The following is a 15,482-nucleotide window of genomic DNA, read 5'->3' as shown; positions in this document are numbered from 1 at the left end:
CTTCAAGGGATGACAACAGAGTCTGCTGTCACTAATCCAGGAACTTCACAAACATTAGTGACTTCCCTTCCCTTACCTATATGTTTGAAAATGGTTTTTGTATTACATGGCCCTGGCATTAATGCCTTTTATACATAAGACCAAAAAATAGCATTTAACTGATAAATGGATAAAAGATTGAACATAAGAAATGAATTTTTTAACAGACTTTTTTAAGTGACCCCAATTGAAAAACGGTGTTTCTTTGGCTCAGACAAGATCCTTTCTCACCAGGTCCCCATCATGTTTTTTTCACTCAATATACTCTAGAATGTGCTCCTATTTAGCTCTTCAATACATTTGTAGTCTAATCTAATCTACGGATATAATACAGTTCTATCTGCTTTCTTGATTGGCCATGTGATTTAGTTGGATTATAAAATATAAGATTAGTCTGTTTTGTTTGCCTTAAAGTATGAGCCCTGATATGAATGGTCAGGCCAGGAGCCTCACAGGTGTGTGTTCCGGAAGTCTCCAAATGAAACATACCATTGGAAGGGAAGTAGAAATTCAGAGACCAGGGGCTCACAAGTGAGTTAAGTAAGGGAAGGTTTCGAGGAGTGACTGGGCTATAAATTTGAAATTATGACAACAGCCAAGCAGAAAAAGAATGAGGGAGGCATCTTTCCTGGAGTCATCTTGCTTTGAGAGATCCTTGTAGGTGAAGTCAGAGTCATAATTCCTACCTTACTGAGTTCAGTGTTTGGGACCCAAGACCCTCTTTTATGGAAAGAACCTTAACATTAAGTTCATGCAATTGTCCTCCCCTCAAAAGAACAGTGGATAGTGGAAACACCTAAGACAAGATCTAAAAATTCTATAATAATTAAAAATAATATCCTTTCTTTAATCCCTGATTCATGTTAAATTCTATTTTTATTTTTTTATTTTGAAACTTTTTTAATTTTATTTTTTTCAGTATTCCAAGATTCATTGTTTATAAAATAACAACTTATTTTGTTTTATTAATTGAAATATGTACTTCTCAGATGTTACTGCAAATTTATTATCTCATGCTAATAATTACTACAGCTACAAGTCCCATAGGGTATGATGTTATTACAACTTTTAATTACTAGTGAAATTATTGTTTTGCTTAACTTTTTAAGCCATAAGATAGAATTTACTACAATTCTATTGTGATTTTTTATGTCTTTAAAATGCAGTAATTGAGTTATAACAAGAAGTAACTATAAACCTTTCAATGTCCATCTTGGAAAGTATAAATTGTTTTAATTCTATCCAGAGAATACCTGTGGGTTTTAAATAATAGAAAAAATAATGAAATATAATCTTTCACCTATCTGGGAAATCAGTTACAAAGCATGTATAGTTCAATAATTTTTTGATGCTTGGCTCCCATATGTGATATCCTGAGAAGTAGTCATCTGGAAGAGGCTTGTACAAATCTAATGGCAGAAACTCTATGCTTTCTTGAGGCCCCATTTTCAATTTCCAGACCTCTGACTCTGAGAGTATTTCTCCTTTCCTTAAGTCAGTATCTGTAAACAATCCACAGCAGACAAGCGCTATTCCTCTTCAGTGTCTTAGGCTTCCAATTTTATGAAATTAATATTTCTAGTAATATTAAAGTTTTCTAAAGTTGCTCTTTCATTTTATTACTTTGTCAAAAAGCACATTATTGACAGCCTACTATGTACCAGACACTTTTCTAGATGTGTTGTCCCTACTAAATATTAAGAATATTCATAACCCATGATACATTAGGCTTGCAATGAGAAGACATAATTAATCAAATAATCCCCAATATACATGTGGAAATGCTATGCTGATGTATGCTATGAAGAAAAGATATACAAGCCAGTTCTTATTCGAGAAAGCTTCACAAAGGAAATTAAATTTATCCTCCAAATCTGAGTCTTCCTCAAATGCTTCAGACAAATCTTGTGTAACTCACTTCCTAAGATTGTCACCCTTTTTATGTGGTCTGGAAAATAAGGGATCAGAGACTGATTTCAGACTGCTAGTGTTCAAAATCTGGCCTAATTTCAGTTCCTTATTAGTTGTCTTATTCCCCTCTGTTCTCAGTTTGCTAATATAAAATGCAAATGATAATTCTTACTTCATAAGGTTGTCAGGGAATTGAGAAAAATCACTAAAAACATCATAAAACAGTTTCTATAATTTAAGAAGCATGTGTTATAATACAGAGCATGATAATACAGATATTACTCATATTTTTGCACATATCAGAGTTCACTGGTCTGTGTACTTGCCTGTCAGAAGAAGAAACTTCATTTAGTTCCTCAAGTTGAAAGACATATTGGCTTTTCTTCAGTCTGTAATCCAAGGGTGAAGGCACTGTGATTTCATCCACTTTTAAGTTCAGATCTTCAGAGATATCCCAGACCACTTCTCGTTTAAATGGGTTTGGTGGACTCTCCTGAGAGCTGAGATAGAATCGCTCCTCCATGACCCCAATCCCAACAATATGATGATGTCATTGTGTTCCCCTCATCAATCTCCTTCTGGACAGAGAAACAATTATAGTATTTGGGATTCCTCGCATACAGTAGGAATTAACATGTTCTGTACTGCCATTAAGAGACAGCAAAAATGAAGAAAACGTGTACCTTATTTGAATGAAAGGGCAAATTTCTATTAGGCTGTTCAGTAAGACAGCCATCTGGTTTTGCCCCCAAAAAGACAATAGAAGCTGGAGATACTGAAGCAGAGATTCCTAGTTTGGTGGGCTTCTAAGATTCCTGCATATGAAATTACTGGAAAGAATTAGAGAATTTGATTGAAATTTGGGTGATAACTGTAGTTGGACTCTGGTGAGGTTGGAAATCAGATGAGTTTGCTGATCCCCTAGGCTTTCTGGGGGCACTGTGAGGACTTTAGGTACTCAGGCACAAGATTACTTTCTAACTGATAGATGATAAATAGATCATAGATAGATAGATGACAGATAGATAGATGGATGAGAGATAGATAATAGATTCACTCCTGCCAAGGTGATATGAGTGAGAACAAAATGCAGTTAGTGTCAAGAAATTCTGAATTCATCATTGATTTAGGAAAGGCTGTTCCTAGAAATTTATCTGAATTGCTTGCCTTGAGCAAACAGCAAGAGACTAAAATCTCTAACTGCAACATAAAGGACTGAAGCACAAAGAAAAGATGGAGCTGTAGGCAATTAGGCTATGCAAACACCTGAGGAATTAAAGGAACCATACCTTTAATAATGGACTCAGGGGACAATCAGATGGGACCTCCAGAGTGACCAAGGACATCAATAACTTTGTATGATTGTCTTCCTTCTGTATTTTCCCCTACTGCTCCTCCTGGCTTTACAGAATTGTCCTCAACCTTATGTTGTTTGTCCATTTCATCCATTTAACACTCACCCCAGCCTTGGTGGTTAACCATACTGGAAAAATCTTGATCCAGCACAAGTAACATAGCTCCTGGATGTATGATTTGGTCTTATTTATCTCCACCTTCTGAAGGCTTCTTTGACCCAGGGAGGCTATGGTGTGGCTCAGAGCACCAAAGGTCCTAGCTGTTAAAAGGAGTGGTGAATTTGCAAATAAGATCCCTGGGGAGACTGGCACATATAGCCAGTCATATCAGAGTCTTCTCATAAAGGATGGGTATTTTTTAAAGCAGGAGAAATGTCATCACTATCCTATAGTAAGTTAATATCTGTCCAGCTCTCAAACAAACAAACAAACAACAACAACAACAACAACAAAAACATGTAGCCATACTGTGTCAAATGGTTGGGGGGGGGGGAGTTAGGAAGAAAGGAGGTGACACAGGATGAGGATAGACTGGGAAGAGATACACCTTGAGTTAGATTTTGCATGGCTTCCTTTTCAATTCCTTCCTAATTCAATACCACATATTACCTGCCCTCAAGAAAACAATCACTCTACTTCATCTGAATTTCTCCACACTGACCTTGAGCTGGAGTCTTTATTTCCCTTAAACAGTTTATGACTTTGTTAGGGTAATTATTTGTCTTTTCTCCTTCATCTAATTAGGTAAGAAGATAAGCTACTGATCCAAAGATCCAACATTCTTCTCCTATAACACACTGAGGTAATGGTAATGACATGGTGGCCCTTTAAATTGTGCCTCTTTATTCCCCTTTGCTCAGGCCAAGTATCTAAGCACCTACAGAAGAAAGGTGCAAAAGTATATGTGGAAATGATTGGGTCGGGAGAGACTCTTATAAATTACAATAGCATTTCCTCCCAGGACTGGATTGTCATCTGGAACTACCCAAGACTAGGGTATATCTGAGCCATGGGAAGATAGATTTCTAAGGAAGAGTGGACAAAGTGGACTCAGATTCACTTCAACGGTACTCACCAGGCAGATCTCATAGAACTGTAAACATCTTAGTTATCCCTCCCCTCCCTCCCTCATTCCAACCCTAAACATCTGACTCATTGGTATTGAACTAGAAGTACATATTCAGAGCACAATTATATTTAACATTTCTCTGTGACTCCTTTCATACAAGTTGGTGTGTAAATTAGTTCAAGATTTTTAGAAAGCGATTCAGAAGTATAAAGAAACTTATACATAATCTAGTACAACTCATAGAGATTATACTCTATATCAGAATTTATATTCTATATTTATATAAACTCTATAATATAGAGTTCATATTCTCTAGAAAATGAAAGAAATTAAAATGAAAGAGATATAGATTTGAATCCCAGGTCTGACATTTACAAGCTGAGAAATTTTGAATAGATTGCAATGGGCAGAGGAGTTGCGGGAGGCCATGGACAGAGGCATGGATACTGAGGCAATAAGGACATTTCACTAATTGGTAGTGGGACAGTAATGGCTCTGGACTGGTGCGGATCTGTAGGCACCAGTGATGGCAGCCTGAGGGTCTTCAGAAATGACTGGAAGTTACCCACTTACGGGGGGAAGGTGGGCTTTGTTACTGGGAGGTAGATAGTCCCAATGTCCAAGCAAAGCTAGTGAGATCCACGTATACACACACCAGTGGTGAGGAATTTTTTTTTTTCAAGAAACTAAATTTAGTACAGGTGGGTAAGCAAGTGCATAGCATTTAAAACGTAATCTACTGCCCAAATTGGGCTTTTCCCAAGCCTTACATTTTAGTGATTGGGAATGTGGATTTTGAGATTGGATTGTATGGATTAAATCCCAGGTCCTACATTTACTAGCTGTGTGAATTTGGGCAAAGTAAAACCTTCTCTGAGCCAGTTTTTCATCTACCAAATGGGGATGTTGTAATAATATTATTATATTAATTATATTATATTAATAATAAGATAATAGCACTTGATACAGAGGATCCTTAGCAGAATTAAATAGGATGACAGTGCTTGGTGCTCTGTCGGGGACCAGGCAAGGCCTGAGAGGTTCTACATCACTGAGATGCCCTAACTTCAGATATTGAATGTTGGCAGGACCAAACAGCATATAGAGCCAGAAAACTGCCGAAGCCACTCACACAGCCCAAGGAAGCAGCTACTTGCTGGGGGATCTTAGGGCCTGAGGGAGGCAAAAACCCAATAACCCCAAAACAAAACCATAAAAACGAGCACATGCAGATGCTCTTTCTCTCAAATGAAGAAATTTTTATTACTCTCTAAATCTCTTTAAAATATCTTTAAAAATCTCTTTAAAAATCCTTTAAAAATCTCTTTAAAAAGAGATTCATAGCAGCAAGATATTTAATATTAAGTTTGATTGAAATAAGTATGAAAAATACAAATTGAAATGTTAGCACCAGTTTAATTTTTAATGAGGGAATGAGTTTAACATTTACGGTATGTTCATACAGTGGAAGAGTATATAGCTTTGAAAAAGAATGAGGTAAAGCTATGTGTATAGGAATCAAAAGATGACAAAATACTGCTGGCTTCTCCAGCACCCATACTGAAACTGGAATGATACAGACAAGGTTACCTGAGATATAATTAAAGGGTAACATAATTCAGAATATTTTCTAAAAGTAAAAACTATGGAAAGAAAATGTCTTAAGTTATAATAAAAAGACGGATTATGCCATTTATGAGTTAAAAATAAAATGGCATGATTAACTTGAATATATGTATTAAATGCATAAACACATAAAACAAATGAAACACATGAATATATTACATAGTATACAGCTGGCTCAAGAATAAATATGCCAAAGAGCAGAATTTGTGGTCCTAAAATTGGCTACAATTTTTATAATACTATATGCAATTGGATGAATGAGGATCAGTGAGAAAATACTGGATAATCCCACAAGTAGCTTGAAAATTATTCACACCAAGTAAAATAAAATTCCTCAAGAATCAAAAAGATACATGTAAATTATTAAAACCACTAGCTTATATTAGAAGTGTTTACACCTCGGGTGCCTGGGTGGCTCAGTGGGTTAAAGACTCTGCCATTGGCTCAGGTCATGATCCTGGGATCCTGGGATCGAGCCCCACATTGGGCTCTCTGCTCAGCAGGCAGCCTGCTTCCTCCTCTCTCTCTCTCTGCCTGCCTTTCTGCCTACTGTGATGTCTGTCTATCAAATATATGAATAAAATCTTTTTTAAAAAGCTTTTAAAAATCCAGATAAAAAGACAAAAAAATTCTATTGACAAGACAGATACGTTTTTAACAATAATGGTATTTTGAAATCAATTCTCATGCTCTGACAAAATGTAATGACATTCAGGAAAATATACATTAACAAACATGATTGATGAGAATCATAAAACCTAAATAAACCAATTTATGTAAAATTAAAAGGTTGTCATAGATCTATCTACCTCCATATGGTCCCCAAACTAGACAATTTTATCAAGTTTGCCTTATATTTAAAAAACAGGTAATTCATGTAGGATACAATTGATTTCTGAGCATGTAAGAAGCCTGAAAATATTCTGTTTATTTTAAAAGCCAGTAAAGCTATTTTGTGAAATCTAAATGTATTCATTTATTGGAACACTATTTATAAGACCTAATATGAACCCAGATGGAATAGGAACTCATTCTGCAAACAAAGAACCAAGTGTAATTACTGTAGTGAGGTAGAAAATGACAGCCTAAGTCAATGTAACAGAAGAGCTAAAGGGACGTCAGGAAGATGAGAAGATAGAATTGGTAGGACTTGCCAGTTGATAGAAAGGTGATAGAGGAGTAGTAAAGGTAGGGAAACATCAATGAATTCTTCCATCTCTACAAACTTGAAGTCAGGTTTGTCTTATTTTATTTTGTTTTCTTGGCTTCTACTTTGTCTCCTCATTCTTTTTTAAGAACTTATTTATTAGAGTGAGTGAGAGAAAAAGAGCACAAGAGCACAAGAGAGCACAAGTAGGGGAAGAGCCAGAGGGAGAGGGAGAGGGAGAAGCAGACTCCCCACTAAGCAGGGAGCCAGACATGTGGCTCAATCCCAAGACCCAAATATCAAGTCCTGAGTCAAAAGCAGATGCTTTAACTCACTGAGCTACCTGGGCACCACCTGTCTCATGATTTTAGGGAATAATTTTTAAGATAACATGCCCATTTATTTACTATCTACTAAGGTAAACAAATGAATTTTAACTTGAAGACACATTACCTGGTTGTGGGAGTATTATCCACATAGGTAGATCTCTTGTTGCGTACTCTCACAACAAGAATTTGCAAGAAACTCATGGTTCTCTACCTAACACCATGGTATTACTGACACCCACGTAGTTCCTCAAAGTCACTTTAAAGACTTTCATTATTTTTCTTTCCTTTTTTTTTTAATTTTTTATTTTTTATAAACATATATTTTTATCCCCAGGGGTACAGTTCTGTGAATCACCAGGTTTACACACTTCACAGCACTCACCAAAGCACATACCCTCCCCAATGTCCATAATCCCACCCCCATCTCCCAAACCCCCTCCCCCCAGCAACCCTCAGTTTGTTTTGTGAGATTAAGAGTCACTTATGGTTTGTCTCCTTCCCAATCTCACCTTGTTTCATTTATTCTTTTCCTACCCACTTAAGCCCCCATGTTGCATCACCACTTCCTCATATCAGGGAGATCATATGATAACAGTTAACAAAACCAAAAGACAACTGACAGAATGGGAGAAGATATTTGCAAACAACATATCAGATAAAGGACTAGTGTCCAGAATCTATAAAGAACTTAGCAAACTCAACACCCAAAGAACAAATAATCCAATCAAGAAATGGGCAGAGGACATGAACAGACATTTCTGCAAAGAAGACATCCAGATGACCAACAGACACATGAAAAAGTGCTCCATATCACTCGGCATCAGGGAAATACAAATCAAAACCACAATGAGATATCACCTCACACCAGTCAGAATGGCTAAAATAAACAAGTCAGGAAATGACAGATGCTGGCGAGGATGCGGAGAAAGGGGAACCCTCCTACACAGTTGGTGGGAATGCAAGCTGGTGCAGCCACTCTGGAAAACAGCATGGATGTTCCTCAAAATGTTGAAAATAGAACTGCCCTATGACCCAGCAATTGCACTATTGGGTATTTACCCTAAAGATACAAACGTAGTGATCGAAAGGGGCACGTGCACCCGAATGTTTATAGCAGCAATGTCCACAATAGCCAAACTATGGGAAGAACCTAGATTTCCATCAACAGATGAATGGATCAAGAAGATGTGGTATATATACACAATGGAATACTATGCATCCATCAAAAGAAATGAAATCTTGCCATTTGTGAAAACATGGATGGAACTAGAGCGTATCATGCTTAGTGAAATAAGTCAAGCAGAGAAAGACTTTCATTATTTTTCAATAGTTTTCCTTCTCCAGTTATAAACAAGTACTATATTAACTAACGCCAGGCACCACGTGAGACGATCAAAGTGGAAGAAGCCAGAAAGCTTCTCGCATATCAAAAGTAAGATAACTTTAGTCCACTGACTACATCACCCACACCTCCCATGTAATCTTCAGCTCTGGAAAATATGCTTGTCTGATTCCTTTTCCTCCTACATTTGGTCCTTGAAGTTTCTTCAGTTTGGCCCACTTTCTTTTCTCCAGCTAACTCTCTCATGTTCAGCACATGGCAAGCTTTCCTGAACAATATCCAAATTAGGTAACGTTTCCAGGTACACTCCTGGCACTCCATATTATCCGATCAGAGGACTTACCACACTATTTTCATTTTACTTTACTTAGCTTTCTCACTTAAGAAGTGGTGAACTTTAAGAGGATAGATATTGTGTCAGCTTATTTCACGGTTCTATCCCTGGAACGGTATCTGTCACAGAGTCTTCAATAAGTTCTTGTTGAGTAAATGCATGGCAGAGAACCCAATGGACTTCACACTAATGAACTTGATCATCCAAATAGTGCTGTGAATACCTTACCATTCACCCACCTCTCCCTCAGTCTTATATCCTCACGGCCTACCATAATAACACAAGCTAGGCTCCTCCACCTAAATACTGGATAATTAAAGATCTGGAAAAGCATGAAATGTTGCTTCCTATATTTAAATACTTCCAAACCAGATGAAGCTCCCACCCAACAAACCGAAGCCATCCACTGACACTGCAAGCTACCAAATGATGGTTTGGTAGGAAGGATGCAGCTAGATGTGGGAAACTTCAGAACTTTCCTCACCTACCTCCAAATTCCTATATGTAGAAGGTTTGTGGCTTTACATATCCTTTCATGAAACTTCTTCGGTATCGCTTACTACACATTCTCTTTAATCTAATAGTATCAGTATTCTTTGATTATAGATTACTGAATAGGATTTTACATTTAGCAAGCATTCTACTCCCACCCTATTTACTGGTCTCTGATTGATTGTTGAGCCTTTTTCTCCTCCCTCCTAAGGCTAGGAATATGGCAATGACACTCCCAATATCTCTACCTACTCCATCTCCTCCAGCACTAAACAAAGAAAGGACAGGTCTTTCAGTAATATCTTAGTTACCAAGCATTATAATCCATACCTTGACTTTATTTCTCTTTTTTGTGTTAAATGTGTCTATGTGCATATCTTTCTTCTGCCCCATTGTAGAGAAAAGAATATCCATGTTTGGCTCATGGGTCACAAAAGGACTATTTTATGACCTATTCCAAAAACAACTGTTTGACTTCATTTTGGATTTGTGTCTTGCTATGGTATATAGGGTGGGTGGATATCTTAGTGTTTGCCCACATCATCCTAAAGGACAACAGGACACTCATTTTAAATGCATCCACAAATATAAACCCATGCTTACACATACAAGATAAACTTAAAAAAAAACCTCTGAGATAGCATATGAAATTTCAATCTCCATGTGTCTGGCCCCCGTCTGAAATGGCCAATTCTATATCTATCATGACCACTAATGTTTGTTTGCTTGTCTTTTTATACATCCATAGAATTTCTGATCTTTAGAAAAATCATAGAAACATCTTAGGAATATATGTGGGAGGGGCTCAGAATTAAGCTCCTAATAAATACCTCTCTTTCACACCATTCTTTTTGCATGAGTGTCAGCTTTATAATCTATCTGTAGAATTCAAATCTTGTCCTTTCTTCTTTCTCGGAGCCCCTTCTTTCCCCACCTGCCTCTTTTCTCCTCACCAGCTCCTTTTCTCATCGTCTCTACTCCATTACTCCCTAATAGTTCTGTATGCTCACCAAGGGCTTATACCTTGCAGATCCTGGTCCCGGAACTGCTTTGCAAAGGGAAGGTGCTGATAAGAGTGTGCAGGAACACAGCAGGTGAAAAACAGACCAAGGAACAAAAGAAGAAGTTCCAGGATTAGTAAGGACAGATAAAGGGACATAAGGGACAGACATAGACCACGCTCACAGTAGGGAAGACCAACATGGAGCCTGGAAGAGTGGAGTGCAAATGTATATCCCTTGTCATCTCCAAGGATTAAAGACAGGTTAGAACAGAAGATTGTGAACCCAGAGGACCTAGAGGCCTCAGGTCCCAAGACATCAAGTCAGTGTGGGACATGAACAAGGATTCAACCAAATTAACACTTTCCCAGGTTAGAAACTTACACTTCAGCTCATATTAGTGGTGCATTAGAAATTTTGGAATCCGTGATGTTAGAATACGTGAACCTCAGTGGGGTCTGGATCTAGCTTTATCGGTAGTTTGATAAAGAAGGTCTGGCAAGAGTCATTCTACCATGTGTCAGCCAAGTTAGAGAACTCCTAAAATTTCATGTGCAGAGACTGTTTCATTCTTTGAATCTGTGGCTGAGGGCACTTCATAGTGGAAAATCAATAAATGTCTATTGGATTGAAATACATCAGCTTCTAGCCTGATACAACAAAACCCTGGAGATATTTCTGCCTAGGGCTGCATCTCTCCAGGTGTGAAGAGGCCTGTCTTCTCAGATATTCACTTAAATGTTCAGTCTTGCTTGGTAGTTCTGTCCGTTTTCCCTCAGTGGATAATCATCATTAACTCAGTATTTAGTCAATTTGTCAGGCTACAGGCCACTAATCTTTATGTTCAGGACAAATGTCTAACACAAATCACACACACATCTGAAAATCATAGCAAGCCAGCCAGGATAAGTCTCATCTTTCCAACAGAACCCCACATATGGCCTCCCATCAGATCCACAAGGACGTCTACTTTCAATGCCTAGTGGCTAACCATGTGGAATATTCCCTGTTATGCTCATCCCTTCCTTTGTCCTCTAACAAAACACTATCATTGTTCTGGAAATCAGGTTCTGCATCTCTAAAAATGGAAAAATAACTTAGAAATGTTTAAGTTAAAGAAAGGCTCTGAAGAATAAGTGGAGAAACAACTATCACCTTATTGTGGAGAAAATAAGTCTTTTTCCATGACTCTCCTTAATTTCCTCTCTGATTATGCAGAGTTACAAATCCATGTAGATGCTCACCAAACAAAAGGGATTTTATTCATTCATTAAAACTCATTCATTTCATCAAAAACTAATGATGTACCATATGGTAACTAACATAATATAAATAAACAAACAAATAAATTAATCTTCTAAAAATCCTCATTCCTTTCAACTCTTTTATTCAGCAAATATTTATTGAATGTCTGTTACAAACTAGGAGCTTGTAAATGATAGGAATGCAATGGTAAACAAAGTAGGCATGAGCCTGATCTTTGATGATATATAATGGAGAAACTGACACTAAACAACCGAGTATACAACCAGTCATTTTATTAGAGTTGTGATATGTCCTACAATGAAAGGTCCATTGTGCAATGAGAATGTATAGGAGTGATGCTAATGTAATATACAGGACTGAAGAAGAAATATTGGAAGGAATTTTTAGTTGAAACTAAACAGGAACTGCCAGGCAAAAAATAAAGAGAAAGCACAGGTAGAAGAGACAAGGAGAAATGTGATGCATTGGAGAAGCTGAAAGTAGACAACTATGGTGGTGTATGTCTTCATTCATCAACAGTAGTATCAGTCTATCTTGTGCAGTCATTATCTCTAACTTCCCCAAAATACAGGGCTATTTTCATTAAGAGTCATTAGAGTCCTTTTTTTCAATTGAGTATGTAAGAGAGACAGTATGGTTTAGAACAAGTTGAGTTTAGGATAAACAAGACAATGGCTGCAGTAACATACGTTGGAATCTAAACTGGATAGAGAAGGAAAAAAAGAAAAGTTGATAATGACGTCAAGAAGGGGTTCCTAATAAAGTTTGAATGTGTATGAAACCTTCATTGAGAACATATGGTGTGTCAGATATTTTCATTTAAAAGGGCATAAGAAGATGCCTAGGACTAAGTTTCTGCCTTCAAGGAGCTCATCATGTAGGTGTGGATAGACAAATAAATAGGCAAATAAATATGATGGTTTATAATTGTGGTTTGGATAAAACAGCCCTTCCTGTGCATCTTCTGAATTCCCCAAGGGCTTACAGACATAAAAGAAAATGTCAACACACATGCAGACCCCCCCACACACAGAAGATCTTACCTCCTTATACCAATTTTACTATTTACTTCTTATTCCTGAGTAATTTAACATGTTTGTCTTGGATAAATTTATGGCCTCTTTTTCTGTGGACAGTGTAGGAAATGAGCATTTTTTATTAATTAATTTTCAGCATAACAGAATTCATTGTTTATGCACCACACCCAGTGCTCCATGCCATATGTGCCCTCTATAATACCCACCACCTGGCTCACCCAACCTCCCAACCCCCGCCCCTTCAAAACCCTCAGATTGTTTTTCAGAGTCCATATTCTCTCATAGTCCATCTCCCCTTCCAATTTCCCTCAACTCCCTTCTCCTCCCCATCTTTCTATGTCCTCCATGTTATTTGTTATGCTCCACAAATAAGTGAAACCATATGATACTTGACTCTCTCTGCCTGACTTAATTTCACTCAGCATAATCTCTTCCAGTCCCGTCCATGTTGCCACAAAAGTTGGGTATTCATCCTTTCTGATGGAGGCGTAATCCTCCATAGTGTATATGGACCACATCTTCCTTATCCATTCATCTGTTAAAGGGCATGGGCATTTTTTTATCCTGAGAGGTTGTTTTTTTTTTTTTTTAAGATTTTTTTTTAATTTATTTATCAGAGAGAGAGAGGGGGAGAGAGCGAGCACAGGCAGACAGAATGGCAGGCAGAGGCAGAGGGAGAAGCAGGCTCCCTGCCGAGCAAGGAGCCCGATGTGGGACTCGATACCAGGACGCTGGGATCATGACCTGAGCCGAAGGCAGCTGCTTAACCAACTGAGCCACCCAGGTGTCCCTATCCTGAGAGTTTTTTAAGAGAAACATAGATGGTTCCTACCCAGCTCTACTTAATACTCTACTAATCTACTACTCACACCAAACTATTGTTGTTGTTGTTGTTTTAAAGAACCAGACACTGTGTACACAAAGAACATCACTTCTGAAATTACCTGCTCAAAGAGTCAGGGATGTGCAAATTAAATGAAAAAAACATAAATGAAGTGTAAATAAATATAAATTGAATGTAAAGCTCTGATTTTTATGGACGATCACTCTTTTCATTAGATTCTTCCATTCCTTATATTGATGCTAAGGTCAATGAAATTATTGAGGAAATGCAAGGTAAAAAAGTGACAGAATCACATGAATTCTAAGATGAACACTCTAGCTTTTATAGAGAGAGTGGATTGAATGGAGCAGGATTGGAACTCCTTTAAAAAGACGACTCTGAAATACTCTCAGAGAGACAGATCATAGAGAAGGACAGAGGCAAGTTCTATGGTCATGATAAAAGTAAGAATCTCATGTATATATCTACTGATGTGACTTACAAGCATCTTGAAATAAAATATTTAACCCAAATATTGACTTGATTTTGCTAGAGCACGACATAGGATAAATCAAGAACAAGCCACAGGTTTCTGGCTTGGGAATGCATTTGGTGGTAGTGCCATCATTCACCATAAAAGAACACTGAAAAGGAAGAGCACTTTTTGTGGAGGAAGTTAGTTTCTAGGTCAGTTTTGGAAAAATTAAGTGGGAGGCGTTTGTAAGCCACTCAGTGGGTAGATATTCAGGAAGCAATTGGATAAAGAATTCTGGATCAGACAGACCTGGTTTTGGATACTAAATCCACTATTTGTCTTTCTGTAATCTTTGTAAATCTCCATTTCCTCATCTGTGAAATGAATTAACTAAAATTATCCTATGATAATTATTTTTATTTTTATATTTTAAAGATTTTATTTATCTATTTGAGAGAGAGTGAGTGAGAGAAAGCATGAGAGGGGAGAAGGTCAGAGGGAGAAGCAGACTCCGAACGGAGCTGAGAGCCCTACTAGGAACTCAATTCTGGGACTCTAGGATCATGACGGGAGCGGAAGGCAGTTGCTCAACCAACTGAGGCACCCAAAATAAATTATTTTTACTTAAATTAATTAATACTTCTAAAATACGGACCAAGGGTAGTAAAATTTTTCTTGGAGCATGCAACTGAAGAAAACAGAAACAAAAGATAATCAGCTCTATGTAATTTGAGAAGGATAAGGAAAAAGGTAAAGCAAGTACAGGACAGAGAAGAGGGGATTAATAATGTATAGACTTGGGACTGAAGCTGAACGCAGAAAGTTTAGTAGTTATACTTGAGAGCATTGATAGCTACTAAAGGAGGAACACAGGAACTTTTGTCTTTAACTCAGGAACGGAACAATACAGGGGTGAGTTGTATATTGGGAAATATCTAGCCTTCAAATATCTCAAAATTAGAAGCAGGAAAAATGGAAGCCTGAGTTTTAATGCTCTTGTGTACCCATCATCACCTTCTTCATACAAGTGTTGAGAAAACTGAACCGAGAAGAGGCTTGATTTTCTGAAAGTCTAGAAGATTTTCTCTTTTCCTCCATTCCCATACTTTGCTCATGGCTAGAACACTAAAATTTCGGGTTAATAGGAGTTAAAGTTTATTTTTATGTTTCCCATCTTACATAAAATTTCACCTACTTGAATTTTACCTCAACGTCTTCTTCAGTGACCCTCCCCAC

The sequence above is a fragment of the Mustela nivalis genome (assembly GCF_964662115.1).
Source record: "Mustela nivalis genome assembly, chromosome: 9".
Lineage (NCBI taxonomy): Eukaryota > Metazoa > Chordata > Mammalia > Carnivora > Mustelidae > Mustela > Mustela nivalis.
This window is presented reverse-complemented; position numbering follows the sequence as displayed.